Consider the following 16,916-nt stretch of genomic DNA (forward strand, 5'->3'; position numbering starts at 1 on the left):
TTCATGTATTATTCTGGTTTATTATTTTGTTCCGTTTTTTGTCAGTAAGCGTCACCTTCTATTCTGAGTTTAAAACGGCCATGACTCTGTAACTGTCCAAAATCGGACACATGTTTATATGAATTTTTATGATCACAAAGACCTAGGAAATCACCTCCTGCAGTTATGCCCTGAAGTCGTGAAACACCCTGTATATTTAAAAAAAACCAGATCAACATGGACTTAATGTTGCTCTTGATTTGTCCAGCTTTTTTGGTCGGGGTAGAGTAGGGTTCTTCCATTGCGACGATTGCTGCTTACTTTCAGGGTCGTAGCCATAAACCCAACTTTCGTCACCAGTGACAACCTTCGAAAGAAAAGCTGTTGTTGAAGTTCCCTGCAGACTTCCAAGCGATGCTGCTTCTGTTCATTTTGCAGCAGTCGTGGCACAAACTTCGCCGCAATCATCCTCATGTTCAGTTCCTCTGACAAAATTCGTTGACATATACCATAACTTAGTCCCAAGGTGTTACAGAGATCTTGGATGGTCAGTCTACAATCTTGCAGAATCAGATCCCTAACTTTCGCGACATTTTCTGGTGTGGTGCCTGTTGACGGCCTTCCCGAACGATCGTCATCATCAGTCGATATTCGGCCATTTGTTAAACGCTTATACCAGTCGTAAGTTTGTGCCTGGCCTAAACTGTTGTCACCAAAGGCTTGCTTCAATATTTGGTGCTGTTCTGCAGCGGTTTTCCCAAGTTTAAAACAAAACTTTATACAGACACACTGCTCTCTCAGGTCAGCCATCGCAGAACCGCAAACTCACGGAGACACAACAATGGAAATACGTTCACCAACAATAAACCCAACCACTCAACTCGACGCCGCTTGCCATACCGATTCAAGAAGAATGTGTAGGGAGACACCTAGCGGTATTTCGATGTACTCATAACCAATCGCGCGCAAAAATCAAATTTCGGGAACTTTTGGATTGCACTACGTATTTAATGTATAGGATTTTTTTTTACAAATCTGAAATAATGAAATAAAAAGGTTATTTTGTGGCCATATTTATTATGTGTTGCATATTCAGGAAGGGGTTGTTAAACACATAAAATAGAAGTTATATGGATAAATTCAGCAGATTACAAGACCATAAAGGGATGCATTTCACATCCTTACAAGACCTAATAGTGTATTGCATCCATTCCGAAGACCCTGATTACACATTCGTGTTCCAGGAAAGACATAAATTTTGTATGCATGCAGAACATGTAGATTTTCAGAATATCTGACATAAGTGTGCAGTGCAGAACATTTATGTTATATCAAGTATATTTTGGATTTTCAACAGACAAGGACGTTTTGTAATTTTGAGAAAATAGCCATCGATTTGAGCGATTTGAGGTTGGTAATGGAGGGGTAATGACGTCATGACCACAATGCAATGTGATGAGTTGGAGAGTGCTGTCTACGAGTGTGATTATCGGTCAATATAATGTGACTGTAATTGATTCGTGGTTGGAATATGAGGAGTGAATTCCACGAGGAAGGAAGGGAGGTCAATATAATGTGACTGTAATTGATTCGTGGTTGGAATATGAGGAGTGAATTCCACTAGGAAGGAATGGAGCAAGGTCATGTCCTAAATAGGATGTAAGTAATTTTAAATCCATTAATGTTTGTAATATTCATTGCAGAAGTCGGGGCATATTCGGGTTGTTTTGGTAATACTAAATTGCACTGAAATAGTTACGTGACATAAATTTCCGTGACGTAGTTGTGAATTACGCGTGTAGAGATGGTAGTAATATTTTCGTAGTAATTTTTGGAGTGCATAAATGACAAGAACTACTGGGAAGCTATGTAGGCTTTTGTGTGAAATTTATTAAACGTTCCGAAAAGTGTACGGCGAAGAAAGTAAAATGAACAAGAAATTCAAAATGGCGTCAAGGTCGTAAAAACTCGAATGACAGATTTAGTAGTGAAATTGGTAAGCAAATATTGCCGGAATTAACGGTTCATGAATATGCATTCAGTATATAACCTAATCAGAAAACTGCAGAATTTAAATACGACGTATTTGCTCAATTAGCACGCCATGTAAAGGTTTAATTATGTGGTAGTGGGTACTGCAATGTATCGTGCAATCTCCATTTCCCCCGAATTCCTTTATGATCTGCATATGCCGAGGGGAAGCCTCATCCTACTTTGTGTGACGTGTTTGTATAAGCCTTGTTTGCCATTACTCTGTAAGGCAGATGAATTTATTGTATTCTGTCAGTATGCAGTAACTGATGTACACAAACTTTGCCAATATTGCATACAGCAGTGGTTCTCAAACTTTTTACCTCTGAGCCCCCCTGACAAGAGAAAATACTCTCAGGCCCCCCCCCCCCAAAGCTTGTTTTTTTTTATCAAAATAGAAGTCATGGTATGACGTTTTATTCAGTTTATTTTGTGTTTTTCTAAATACTATNATTTAGCAGTTTCTTACTCAAAATTGAAGTATCACAATATTAGGCCTGCAATAAAAATTAGTGTCTAACACTTGCAATTAACCAGAATATGTATTGAAATGAAACGGTATTTAACTAACAAGTATTTAATTTTTTTCTGCAAAGAAAATCAAACATTTAAATGTCAAAGTTCAGTGTGATGGACGGGCCTGATTTTGAGAACAAAGTTTATCAAAACGTGGTGTAATATCAGAAATGGCCACTCTAACTTTTTTTAGCAATATTTAGCCTTGAATGATACTTTGACTTTATTGCTGCCAAAAGAGAAAAGCCTGTCTTGGATAAGTAAATTGTTGTGAAAGGAATCAGGATCTTCAATGCTTTTTGGCTCAAAGTTGGGAATTCCTTGCCAATATGTATCCAGAACTCCAACAAAGACAGTTCCTTAAATTTACTTTTTAATGAAGTATCACTAGTGAGATCGATGAGTTGTTCTTCATTTACATTCAGAGATGATGGCCCAGGAGCATTTTTGAATGGATTTTTAATCCAATTAAATTCATCAAAATCATTGCAAAAGTATTTCTCGAAATGAACTTTCAACATTATTAGATGATCAAGTAGGCAACTTTTTATGTCTGTTGGAAGCACTGGATTATCAGTGTCTTGTACCATTGACACCAGAGTATGGAACATGTCTAGCATGTCACTTTCCATACTGTTTCTCCAGAGCTCTAATTTTCTCATGAATGCCTTCACTTTGTCATTCCAAGAAAGTACAATTGCCTCATTCCCTTGAAGTGAAGTGTTGAGGATATTTAGTTTCTCAAATATATCTGTGAGGTAAGCCATTTTCAATAAAAAATCCTTGTTGCTGAAACTGTCTGCCAGTGAGTGATTTCCCCCATTTAAAAAACAGAACACCTCATGCCTCAGCTCAAACATTCTCTTTAATACCTTGCCTCATGAAAGCCATCGAGCATCACTAAGAAACAACAGAGCAGTGTGTTCAGCACCCATTTCATCAACAGCATTTTAAAAAGTCTAGACTTCTGAGGATTTGTCTTGATAACATTGACAGTTTTTACAACCGTCTGCAGCGCTTCATGAAGGTGTGGGCTGAGTTCTTTAGCTGCCAGAGCCTCCCGATTTATCATACAGTGAGTCCATACTGCTTCGGGAGCAACAGCTTTAATTTTTGCTTGTAATCCAACACAAACTCCAAACAGTGAATGAGCTCCATCTGTACATATGCCAGTGCACTTATCCCATGATATCCAATTTTCATTAAAGAAAGCATTAATCATGTCAAAAAGGCTTTGAGCTGTTGCTGTTTTCAAGATAGACTCACAGAAAAACAATTCCTCTCGCATATTACACTCACCAACAAAACGAATGTACGCAATCAAATGAGCATCTTTATGAATATCAGTCGCTTCGTCCACTTGAAGTGCAAAGCAGTTGTTACACAGCTTCTCAATTAAATGCTGATGTAAATCATCAGAAATGTCTGAAATTCTTCTACAAACTGTGTCATTAGATGGGGGGATATTTTTCAATTGTTGAGCAGAAGAGTCACCCAATATTGTTGATACTATGTCAGTCGCTGCTGGTAAAATCAGTGTTTCTGCAATTGTGTGTGGTTTCTTGCATTTAGCAATTCTATGAGAAACCTGGTAAGAGGCTAAAAGGGCCTTAGAAGTTACATTTGTTGCTTTAGCAAATTTCTGTTGGGTGGACTTTAAGCCACTAAGCTTTCTAACAAAAAAATCTTTTGGTTTATTTGTAAACTTTTGATGTTTGGTTTCAAGATGTCTCTTCAATTTTATTAGCTAAAATACTTAGATTACACATTGCGGATGTTCTTCATCATTGATCACAGTTTTCATAAAGCCTAGTGATAAATAGTTCTCATCATACCTGCTCGTTTTCACACTGGGTAGCTTCTTTCCCACCACTAGTTGAAGGAGCACTGGTGTGTTCATTTCTATCACTAATCAGGAAATGCTTCATGATCAGTTCATAATCAAGTCAACTTCAAGAGGTAAACAAATCAGCACAACTGCACTGAAACATTGAATGCATAAAAACACAACATCAAACAGGCATACCCGTCGATCACCATTGAGTCTGGTGACAAACTGCCTGCTCCCTGCCCAACAGGCGCCAATGAGATGACATAAGTCACTGCTTTCAGTGCTGCCTGGAAGAGGATGCGGCTGCTGCCGAACTACCAACGCTGTCTCTGGCATACGCATTTTATAATTGCCGGTAAAGAGAATAATTATTAGTTATTTTGAAATTCATGATAATTAAAGCCTGTATTCATCAAAAGTTTTTCTATATGTATTTTTATTTTTTGTTACTTTTCTAATTGATTTATGGCAGTTTTAATTTTTATCTGTAGGAAAGTGTGCTGCGCCCCCCCTTTCAAACCCTTCGCGCCCCACAGTTTCAGAACAACTGGCATACAGCATATGCGAACTTGGCAGTATTTCAACCTTGTGTATGGTCTTAAACAGGCCGTTTTTGTTCCTCGCCGATCACTAGTATAGATGAGATAAAATTATAACAATTTTGATGTAGGTATTTGGTGATTAAGACAAAGGTTTACCATTAAAAATTCTCACTTGAAATTAGTGCCTCAGTCTCGTGTTAAGATTTTCAAGTTTAACAGCATATGATGTTTGTTGATTTGTAGGTAGATGTTACGGTGTAGATTTTAGAGTTAGTTTTCCCATTGATGTGGCCGTCTGAAGTGAAATCAGACATTCCGTCAAATAAGACTATAGTGTATGAATTGTCTCCGTGGTACAGCATGGGTCAGAAGGATCTATTACACTTAACAGTGCTGTCAGTATTACAGACTATACTGCGCCAAATGGTAGGATCAGTGGTGAGCAGTGAACTGTAAAGGACTTGAAAGGAAGCGGTTACTGTCCTGGCATTTGCCCACTGTGACTGAGCAAATCCACAGAGACCTCAGTCCTGAGAGGCAGTGTCCTAACTGAAGTTTAAAAAAAGCAGGTTCTCATTTTATGCCTAAAGCATCACTACTACATCATCATGTGTGGTCCAACCATGTCAGCCAGTTTATTATTTTTGTTAATGTTGTATTTTAGCATCCTCTTGCACTGATTCTCATCCATGATATGTATGTATTGACTGTCTTGTAGTGCACACAGTCTCACATGTCACTTCACTGCATGTTTCGGCATCATTGTGCCATCCTCAGGTGTGTTATTTATGTTAAACTATTGCACTGCTCGCCATCATGTGTCGTTTATAAAATGATTTAAAATGTGTTCTTCATGTACTATAATAAAATTTATATATATTAAAATTTATTAAGATCTTATACGTCGTATTTCAAACTCGCGTATTATATCATTCTTCCGCCATGGGAGTCATTCTTATATTTTGTATATACCGTGTCTTGTGATGTGTCCTTTTTTGGCTGTGTGCATTGTGTTATTTTTGTTGTTGTAAGATCGCTTTAAATGGTGTGCCCTACATTCATTCTGCTGTATGGTGAAACTTTGTTGCAGTGTTCCTTGTTACTGGATATAGCATATTAAAATTAAATGTTACTTGCCATGCTTAATGGTTTGATCACTCTAAGTTGATGAAATCGAGATGATCCTGCCCATATTAATGTATCATAATGTAATTAATTGTCATTTAAAACTTGAATAAGTTACATGGGCATCTAGTTCAGTAGAAGCACAAACTTGTTTTTTAAAGGGTTAATGTAGGAAAATGGATGGACACCAATCTCTTTAAAGCACATTGGTTGCTATAGCTTATGTACCACCTGCTTTAACATTAACACTTTGCGGATCGGCAATTTAAATATTTAAATCACCCTATGGACCGGCATTTTTATTCCCACTACCCTAACTTGTGCACTGTTCACTTTAAAAATTAATATAAACTCTAATTACAGTAAAACTTGGTTATAGCAACATCGGTTTCTGCGACACCTTGTCTATTGCGTCAAGTATTCAATGGTATGAACTAATTCCTCATAAAGCAACTGTTTTTATACCTTGCTTAGTACGACATGCACAAATGCATCAACCTCGTATGTAACGTCATTTTCATTCCTGAATTTCTCTGATATCGTGGGAAAGTTAGATGTGTCTGCCCACCCTCACTTTCTCTACTTGCTGACGTGACTGTCCTGGAAGAATACGACCGCGGGCTGCAAGAGGAGCGTGGGTTTTATGCGAAAACAAGGGTGTGGGGTGGGACTGCGTGAATAGTGCAAGAGGACGCGGCAGGTTGTTAACTACATTTCTTTCCTAGAATCTCGTCTAACAGGATCTCACATTGTCTACTTACCCTATAGTGTTCCTGCCTAAACCCAGAGAAGTGCAGTAGCGAAAACATGGCAATGAAAAGGAAAGTTTTAAGCATTGAAGAGAAAGTTAAAGTGATTCGTGAAATAGAAAATGGAAGGAAAAAAGCTGATGTATGCCGCGAATTTGGTTTGGTGAATTCTACAGTACAAACGATATGGAGAAATAAAACAAAAATTATTGATACATTTGAACAAAATGGGTCGAGAATAAAGCGATTGTGTAAGCCTGAACGGAGTGATGTCGATGAAGCGCTGCTTAAATGGTTTAAGCAGCAAAGAAGTGATAACGTACCACTTAGTGGCCCTCTTCTTATGGTGAAAGCTGAAGAATTCGCAAAAAAGTTAAAGGATGAAGAATTCGTGTGTAGTGCTGGATGGATTGATAGGTTCAAGTTGTGTCACAACATTACTTGGGTAAAGTGAGTGGTGAAGCCAGGGGTGTAAATACCGAAACTACAACTGAATGGCTTACTGCCGTGTGGCCCAGTATACGTAAAGGATATGCAGACAAGGATGTCTTTAATGCCGATGAGACCGGCATTTTCTTTCGATTGACACCTGACAGGACACTGAAATTTAAGGGAGAGAAGTGTGTTGGCGGCAAGTTGTCGAAAGAGCGGATTACAGCTCTTGTTTGTGCTAATGCGACTGGAAGCGAGAAGAGGAAATTGCTTGTGATTGGAAAGTCAAAAAATCCTAGATGTTTTAAAAATGTGGAAAACCTACCAGTGCGCTACAGTGCTAACAAAAAATCGTGGATGACTTCTAGTTTGTTCGAAGCTGAACTCAGGTCTTGGGACCGGGAACTTCAAACAAGGAAAAGAAAGATCATCTTGCTTGTAGACAACTGTCCAGCGCACCCTGTACTTCAAAATCTAGAGAAGATTAAACTTGTGTTTATACCTGCAAACACTACAAGCGTATTGCAACCCATGGATCAGGGAGTCATAAGGAACCTGAAATGTCACTACCGCAAACTGATATTGTTAAGAATTGTAGAGCGCATCGAGAAGAAGCAAGATTACACAGTTACACTGCTGGACGCAATACGATTCATTGAACAAGCATGGAGACAAGTAACTACAAAAACAATTCAGAACTGCTTCTGGCATGGGGGAATCTTATCAACTCAGGGATTGAATGGCACTGAGAATGAGGATAACACCAATAATGACGATGATTTACCTTTAACAGAATGGTTGCGTAAAGTCAGTTGTGATGAACTAGGTNCCTCTACTAACTTCCTGCCTGGTACATAAACAGCTGGAAGGGGCAAAGTTTATTTCCTTTTGGAGTAGGGACCCTAGCCAGCCAGGTCAAGTTGCTGAATAACTAGCATACATTCCGAAGATTTATTATGCAGTATTCATTGCAGTTGCATGGCGCCTCTACTAACTTCCTGCCTGGTACATAAACAGCTGGAAGGGGCAAAGTTTATTTCCTTTTGGAGTAGGGACCCTAGCCAGCCAGGTCAAGTTGCTGAATAACTAGCATACATTCCGAAGATTTATTATGCAGTATTCATTGCAGTTGCATGGCGCCTCTACTAACTTCCTGCCTGGTACATAAACAGCTGGAAGGGGCAAAGTTTATTTCCTTTTGGAGTAGGGACCCTAGCCAGCCAGGTCAAGTTGCTGAATAACTAGCATACATTCCGAAGATTTATTATGCAGTATTCATTGCAGTTGCATGGCGCCTCTACTAACTTCCTGCCTGGTACATAAACAGCTGGAAGGGGCAAAGTTTATTTCCTTTTGGAGTAGGGACCCTAGCCAGCCAGGTCAAGTTGCTGAATAACTAGCATACATTCCGAAGATTTATTATGCAGTATTCATTGCAGTTGCATGGCGCCTCTACTAACTTCCTGCCTGGTACATAAACAGCTGGAAGGGGCAAAGTTTATTTCCTTTTGGAGTAGGGACCCTAGCCAGCCAGGTCAAGTTGCTGAATAACTAGCATACATTCCGAAGATTTATTATGCAGTATTCATTGCAGTTGCATGGCGCCTCTACTAACTTCCTGCCTGGTACATAAACAGCTGGAAGGGGCAAAGTTTATTTCCTTTTGGAGTAGGGACCCTAGCCAGCCAGGTCAAGTTGCTGAATAACTAGCATACATTCCGAAGATTTATTATGCAGTATTCATTGCAGTTGCATGGCGCCTCTACTAACTTCCTGCCTGGTACATAAACAGCTGGAAGGGGCAAAGTTTATTTCCTTTTGGAGTAGGGACCCTAGCCAGCCAGGTCAAGTTGCTGAATAACTAGCATACATTCCGAAGATTTATTATGCAGTATTCATTGCAGTTGCATGGCGCCTCTACTAACTTCCTGCCTGGTACATAAACAGCTGGAAGGGGCAAAGTTTATTTCCTTTTGGAGTAGGGACCCTAGCCAGCCAGGTCAAGTTGCTGAATAACTAGCATACATTCCGAAGATTTATTATGCAGTATTCATTGCAGTTGCATGGCGCCTCTACTAACTTCCTGCCTGGTACATAAACAGCTGGAAGGGGCAAAGTTTATTTCCTTTTGGAGTAGGGACCCTAGCCAGCCAGGTCAAGTTGCTGAATAACTAGCATACATTCCGAAGATTTATTATGCAGTATTCATTGCAGTTGCATGGCGCCAGAGCAAGGTATAGTTTGTTACAACCTAATGTGTCCTAAAAGCCTGATATCATGCGTCTGGTCTGCAAAGTGTTAAGAAAGCCTGCATTTTCCCCCATGGTGTGTGTTCTACAAGATTCTCACAGTGATTATCTCTGTAATCAGCGTTAGGTTGTTGGTCTTTGTAAGGGGGACATGGTGTTCTTTTTGAGGTAACTGAACTTTTTTTTTAAGTTCATTCAGGTGAACAGGAAACCTGTGGTTCATTTTAAAGTGTGATATAATACTGACACAGCACTACATATGCATATGGTAGGAGGATTGTAGCTTGTATGGAACCCAGTCTGTGGTGATTTCTGATTTCATTGTTGGGATTATTGAAGACTTGACAAAGCATTGCTGTAAGTTGGCATTTCAGAATCCTATGCAGCTGATGTGCCCCATGGTCTCAGTGTGAAATTTCATCATTTCATTTTCAGTGATAACTTCATTTCTGTCTCAAGCTACATGTTGTCATGCTTTATAAATGCAGAGTAAAGGGAGTACAGACTCGTGGGTTGTAATGCCATGTAGTTTGCAGAGAGTCCAGAGTTTTGCAGGAATATATTGTCTTCATCAGGGTTGAAGCCACCAGAAGTATGCAGCAAGAACTGTTGCCTGCTTCTGGTTGTTTTTGACTGTGTGAAGTAACTTATCTGCACTTTGTGAGGCCTCACTGACCCTGTGAGTGTACATGTATCCCTGGTTTAGAACATTTGCTGTAAAACATAGGGACTTAACATTCTGTTGTTTTTATAAATATACTTGTGATATGCTGTAGCAGTAATTGGTAAAGTGTAAAAAGGGTCCCTTGAATTCTGACTGCAGCTGAAATGCATCTGTTTGCAGACTGTGAGGCTGGTTCACCTAGAAGCAGTGGAGATGGTGTTGAAGCTGCGTGACATCAAGTGAAGGATCTGCATCACTGCCTGTGAGAACATGGAGAGCACTTTGGACTAAGAACGTGGAGTATTACTGCTGACAGACATAATAAGGTAACAAGCTAACTGTGATGTCTTTTTTTTTATGTCGGAGCTTGTGGGCATTTTTCATCCAGGCCATACGTAACTGTAGACTGGGCAGGCTTAAGCAGGACAATCTGATTTCCATTGCTATAGGAAATATAACCTCAGAACATAGCATTGCTGGTACAGCCTAGCTGAACACCATGTTGGACATGGAAAGATTAGATTTGCCAGTATTTTCAAAGAAATGTATAATATTTCAATAGTGGAACATGCACTTCAAGCATAATTTATTAAGGTTCTGAAGAATGCATGCAGGTTTTAACGTGCTTGTGTTTATGACACAGTGCTATAGAAATTTCACATCTGTTTTGCAGTGATATAATGGTATAAGAATCCAGTGACATATTGGCATGGCTCTTCAGTTTTACTGAAGTTTGATGTGTTTATGGGCCCTGCAAAACAGTGATGATACAAAATTTTAGCCCTGTAAGTATCTAAGGGGAATTCAGAATTCCTAAAGGAAGTGACACTTTTACCTCGAAATGTGATATCTTTTGTAATTACTGAAGGGGTTCACAGAAATCTTATAATTTGCAGCTGGAATCATGTGAATCTACCAGAGGAAGTGTGAATGAAACTAATATATGACATATTGGCTTTGTACCTTATTTTCTCAAATGGAGACATTACAGAAGATGTGATTTAGGTACACTGTCTCAAAAATTCCAAGTGAATAATATGTAATGTTATTTAAAAATGTTACCTACACTTGAATGCTGGACACTTCAAATCCTTGGGACTGGGCAGAGATGGTGTTCGTAGAGCACAAATGAGTACTTAATTTGCAGTTACCACTGAACAAGTAAAAAATTGTTACTATTATCTCTATTTCTTCAGGCATCCAAAAACCCTTTTGAGGGTACGAAGATCTGCATGGGCAATCCCTATACCAGGCTACTGTAATTACTGTTATCTGGTGTGTCCAGTTACAGTTAACACACAATTTCTTATGTGTGGGACTTGAGATATTTTGGGTCTTTGTAAAGTGGGGTGGAAGTAGGGAAATATACATTTTGCTCAGAAGAATTTTGATGATACATTGTTCGAGTAATTCATTGTTCCCTTTGGTGACGAAGCTAACCTATGTCAGACATAGGCATTGCAAACTGCATATGATTATCTATCAGATGAGCACAAAATTAACTCTAGTACAATTAGGACTACTGTTACATACAGGCTGTGTTGGCTGTGAAACAGTTACCGCAGGTAAAGGGCCCAAAGGTCATGGTTTCACCCTTTCCTGTAGGATCTACAAACTCACCAATTTCATTTTGCTGTGTAGAATGCTAGAGTTTCATGTGTTCATGTGTGATGCAATGAAATACTTTCCTAAGTGTTTCATGTTGTTTGCAGTGTGTAGATGTGTAAGACAACATTATTTACAGTGCTTCATTGTAATTAGTGGCGAGATAATAAAATTCTTTTTATCATCTGATGGGGACACAGCTTCCATATTGAACATCAATTATTTTGTTTACCATTTCCAATCCTTTTTTAATTCCAATGTACTTCAGCAGCTACAACAAGCAAGCAGTGCAAAAGCAAGACAGACTGCTTACAAAAATATAAAATCTCTGCCATCTCTTGTTCCTATATGTGAACTACTATAATAGGTGTCAAAGAATGTTGAGCACTAAGGATGCCACCAAAACAAGGGGCAGTAAAAGGTTTCCAACAGAGGATAGGAAAGGGATAAGGGTTGAAATAGAAGAGTTTCATCTAGGTTAACATGTGCACTCAGTTTACAGCAGAACTCTCTGATGTAAGAGTGGCCTGATCTGAACATAATCTAGATCAAGAGTGGTATAAACTCAGGTGCTCCTGACACAAGTGCAGAGTACAGTGAAATTCAGATTTCAATGTTCTTGCATTTATTGAACTCTCTTATTGAGTTAATATTTTTCTGGTCACAGCCAAAGATCAGTGAAAGCTATGTGGCATTTTCCTGTATTAGTGGATTTTGATTCAGTACATAACCTGAATTTAGCATAAGAAACTTTTGGATATAATGTGATAGTAATTGAATGAGTATTTGCATTTGTTCCTCCACAACCACTGTGTTTGTTTCATGTCATTAGGTATTTCAGAAATTTATTTGAGGTAATTGTATTTATTGCTGTAGAAACTGTCTTTAATGGCTTGTGTAAAGAAATTGTCTTATCCTAACTACTGCAGGAACATTGGAAGGAATATACGAAGTAGACGAACAGCTTCTTGATTTAACTTTGCATAATCCCCTTTTAGAACCTAAATTTAATGGAAAATTAATTGTACCTCCATTGATACATTAAACAGTAATTTCACTGTATGTATGTAATATATGCAGCAGTGTACAGGGTCTTAGTGGGTTTTAGCTCTAGCAATTTGCTTGCGTACCCATGGGTCTGAGTGCAAGTGTAGCTTAAGGTCACAGATTACAGTTTTGACAATCAGCAGCGAGTACGAGTGGGTTGAGTTACATAAGCCGTGATGTTATGTCTGGCCGTTAAAGGAAAGGGTAGGCTAAGGGGATTTAATTTGATTGGTGCAAATTTGGAGTGAGTCAGCTAGTACAAACCCTTTGAGCAGAGGCAGTATTATCACTATAATGAACTAGAATATACATGTTCTTTTGAAACATCTCTCAGATGCTGTTTCTAGGTCTGATGATTCTTGCAGTTGTGGGTTGAAATTATAGTATAATATTCCCCTTGTTGTAGTATCACAGTTTTTATATGCTGTCCATTGTATTGTCATTGTGCAGCCCATTAAATTGTCCTTTCCATAAGGAACTTGGGCAGTGCTAAGTAAATCTGAGCCTGTGTGCCTACAATAGTTTTTGTCAGTTCTTTCTGTTTGGGTTGTATAATCCTCACACATGTCATGGAAATACAGGAGAATATATATTTTACATTTATGGAGGACTCTTTGATATATAATCTACATAGACTACATGTCTGTATTGCAATGAAAGAGGTTGTAACCTGTTCTCACACATCTCTGCAGGTTACCTGTGTAGTTCCAGTTCAGTCCATTCGAAACTTGTGATGTGGCTGTAGTGTAAATCAGCCTATTTGCATGTAGGTAAACATTAAGTTAGAGCATTGACTGTTATCAGATTCCTCAGAAATGAAGGGAATGGATGGAGGTTTGTCCGTGAACAAACGTTGGCTGGTGTGATGTTGCACTTTCTGAGCAAGTGCTGTATGGTCTAATCAGTTCACAGAGGGTAGACAATATTCTAAGATGACCATTATCATCGAAGGCCACAGGAAGTAACTACAGAAGTGTTTGAGAAAATTGAAGACAGATTATGCAGGACATGTGTTTGAAAGTATACATGATTACTTAATGCATTATATCAGAACTGTGGATCTACACATCCACTCCCCCATATGCCTTCATGGTGTAGTGCTTAGTTAAGCACAGGGACAACATGTGTTGAGTGGACAATATTAGTGCAGTTTAGCAGTTTTAACCTAGTAAGAGACCTCAAGATGGCCATTTAGGGCCGAAACATGTGTCAAAAGTGAAAGTGTAAGAAGTATGGAATAATTTGTTGCATTGTTGATGGGCTGTGTAGTACATAAACAGTTTTATATCAGAACCATCTGTTCTGGCCATCCTCCATGATCGCCTTGGCATGTCAAAGTTAGTGTTCAGATGGGAATTTTGAACTTTTGAATCAGAAGCATTTCTCTTAAGAATTGTTGTTACGAGTAATGAAATATGGATCTGTCACTGGAAGGCAGAAACAAACAGGAGTCCATCCAGTGGAAATGTCATGGTTGCATTCAGATGTAACTGTTGGCTGGAAACATGGCCATTGGTGTCTTGGGATCTGGGAATTTTACTCATGGACTCTGTGCCAAATAGGACAGTGGATGCCTGTGCTGTTCTTTGGAATATAAAGGCAGTTGTCAAGGAAGAACAGGGGGATGTTACAAAGGTGTTAATTGTTCACAAGCCAGAAGAAGTTGCTGCTATAATGAACTGTGGCTTTGGAGAATGAAGTCATCCTTACAGTGCACCCTTGGCTACCACTTATTGTTTCCTGTTTCTGAAACCTAAAGAAACACTTCCATGGATAGTTTCCAGGCAGCATTGAATTTACAGATGCTGTTTCACAGTGATTTGAGGCGCAAGAAAAGGCTTCCACTCTTCCACATAATTGGAGGGAGTGTGTCGAACTCCAGGGATACTATACACACAAAAGACATTGAAAACACTTTTGATCCTTCATCTACTTCTTGCCCAAACAGTTGTATATCCAGTGTCCTTCATATAATGTAAGCAGGCCTAGAAATCTCTTGCTATTCAGTCAACATTTAACCTAAAAAAAAATATGGCGGAGAAAGCAACTTACAGCTTGAAAATACATACTTTCATAGCTTTTGACTCAAATTCTCCCTTGTGCAAAATAATGGCTTAAGGAAATATCCTCTTCTGCAAATATTTTGTGCTTGAAGTCAGTATAAATATCATATTTAAGAAGAATCAGAATGTATCTGTTTTATGTAATCCTAGCTGGCAGTGAACATAATGACCACTGGACTGTGATTGTGATATGCTGGATGGTTCATTGCAGTGTAGTAAATGCTAGTCAGAGGGGGGAAGGAAAAATATTTATACAGATGTTCCAGGAAAAATGACGTAAATTTAGAGAAAGGAATGGGAATTATCAAATTTGATAACAATGCTTTGGAATGTGACACAAATATCTGCAGAGTAAAACACTTCCTTTCATCAGTAGCTTCTCGGTCATGGGGCAAAATTCTGATGGTGACCTGGCTGTCTCTGTACAGTATATGTTACAAGACTGGGGCAAAATTCTGATGGTGACCTGGCTGTCTCTGTACAGTATATGTTACAAGACTGGCCACAATTAAAATTGTTGCTATCAGTAAGAGATGCACATGAGAAAATTATTGTCAATAAAGCTTTGGATTTCAAAGTTGTTAGAAATGCATCACACACATTCATAGTTAATAGTAGATATGCAAATCTGTTTCAAGACAACCAGCAAACCAGGTCCCCCTGCATTCTGTGTGCTTCCAGATCTTAATGGCAAGGTTTCTATACGTCATTGACTTGGGCAGAATGAAATATTAATTGAGTATTGAAGGCACATGTTTTGTGAAGTAGAAAGCTTCATTTAATATGTCATTGAAACTGTATATGCATTTTTCACAAAGGCATGTGTGTCCATTAATAAAGAAAAATATCAGGACCGTTTTACAAAAGAGTAAAACAGCATAGCAACATTAGTACATTTGAGGCAGACTTTCTTGAAGGTACTGTACTAATAATGAAGCCCAAAATAGTGGGAGCTTGACAGTGAGATTGTAGTGAAGGCTTGATGTAATTTAGTAAAAACTTATGCTGTGAGTATAACACTTATACAGTGTACTGTACTGGTTTGTACAGCTCTAGTACTTAGAGCTGACTGTCTAGGAAAAGCTGAGCCGTGGATGGGCAGGTCCATTTGTGAAAGTTGAGGGGTGTTGTGATTAGTCATTCGTCTACATTCAGTGCGAGTTGAAGAGCTGAAGAGCATTCTTCCTTGTACAGTCAAGTTAAAAAGTTTCGACTCTTGGAGTCATATTTGAGTGTATTATTCTCTAATTACTATATTAATATTGTGACGCGTTACCTTACGTCCATTGCCGTGCAACGGCTACAATGGAAATTGTTGAGTTCCAACAGTGACAAATCGAATACAAACAGACCGTTGCGAAGGAGCTCTCCTGAGGCAATGGATTGCCGAACACGTGAGTTTGGAATAGGCACTTCCATTGTAATGCAAATAACGCGTTCGTAGACAGTAGAAACGAAACAGTGAGGAATAGTGTCTGGTATCCAGTCCACAGAACACCTACATAAGCCGAGACCTTAAGAGACAGAAGACAGCAAGAAGTCAGTATTGGGATAGCCGTCGCCAAAGACAGTTGAGACGTTGCGTTGAAGTATTGGGCCAGAAGTCAACTGGTGACACGTGACAAAATTTTATTTTTATTCGTTGATTTTATTTTTTGTTTATTTATATTTGTACATTTTTTCTATCTCCTTTAACATGCCACCTACACAAAGTAAATTGAGTGGAAAAGTGTTGCATTCACAATCAAGAGAAGTTGTTAGTAATGTATATAAGTATATGAAAGAGGCTGGGCAAACAATTACAGTGAAGAACATAGGAGTGGAAGTAGCAAAGGCAACAGGTGTATCGGAAAGTAGTGTCAGAAGAATAATACGAGAAACAGAAAATATCGAATCTGGGGCGTCCACTTCCTTTTCAACACCCATAAAGAAAGACCTAGGAAATCTCCACTAGCCACTTTGGATGACTTTAACGAGTCTGTGGTGCGAAGAACAATTGATGATTTCTACAGTCGAAAAACGGAGACCTACCCTGAAAAAAGTTCACGAAAAGTTGAAGAAAACGTTAGATTTTCAGGGATGC

At 38.9% G+C, this 16,916-nt stretch overlaps 1 long non-coding RNA gene across 3 annotated transcripts; it reads left to right on the forward strand.

Annotated features, from left to right (window-relative positions):
• The first annotated feature begins 1,438 nt into the window (after positions 1-1,438).
• On the forward strand, positions 1,439-11,927 carry LOC111869951. 3 transcript variants are annotated; one of them, XR_002843770.2, is made up of 3 exons: positions 1,439-1,471; positions 1,544-1,638; positions 10,299-11,927. It is a non-coding gene; the product is annotated as an uncharacterized LOC111869951 (long non-coding RNA). The 3 variants fall into 3 exon arrangements; XR_002843769.2 differs by having other exon boundaries at positions 1,443-1,638; positions 10,299-10,444; positions 10,792-11,927; XR_004513605.1 differs by having other exon boundaries at positions 1,443-1,638.
• Positions 11,928-16,916: the final 4,989 nt, after the last annotated feature.

The sequence above is a fragment of the Cryptotermes secundus genome, unplaced genomic scaffold, assembly GCF_002891405.2.
Source record: "Cryptotermes secundus unplaced genomic scaffold, Csec_1.0 scaffold1149, whole genome shotgun sequence".
Classification (NCBI taxonomy): domain Eukaryota; kingdom Metazoa; phylum Arthropoda; class Insecta; order Blattodea; family Kalotermitidae; genus Cryptotermes; species Cryptotermes secundus.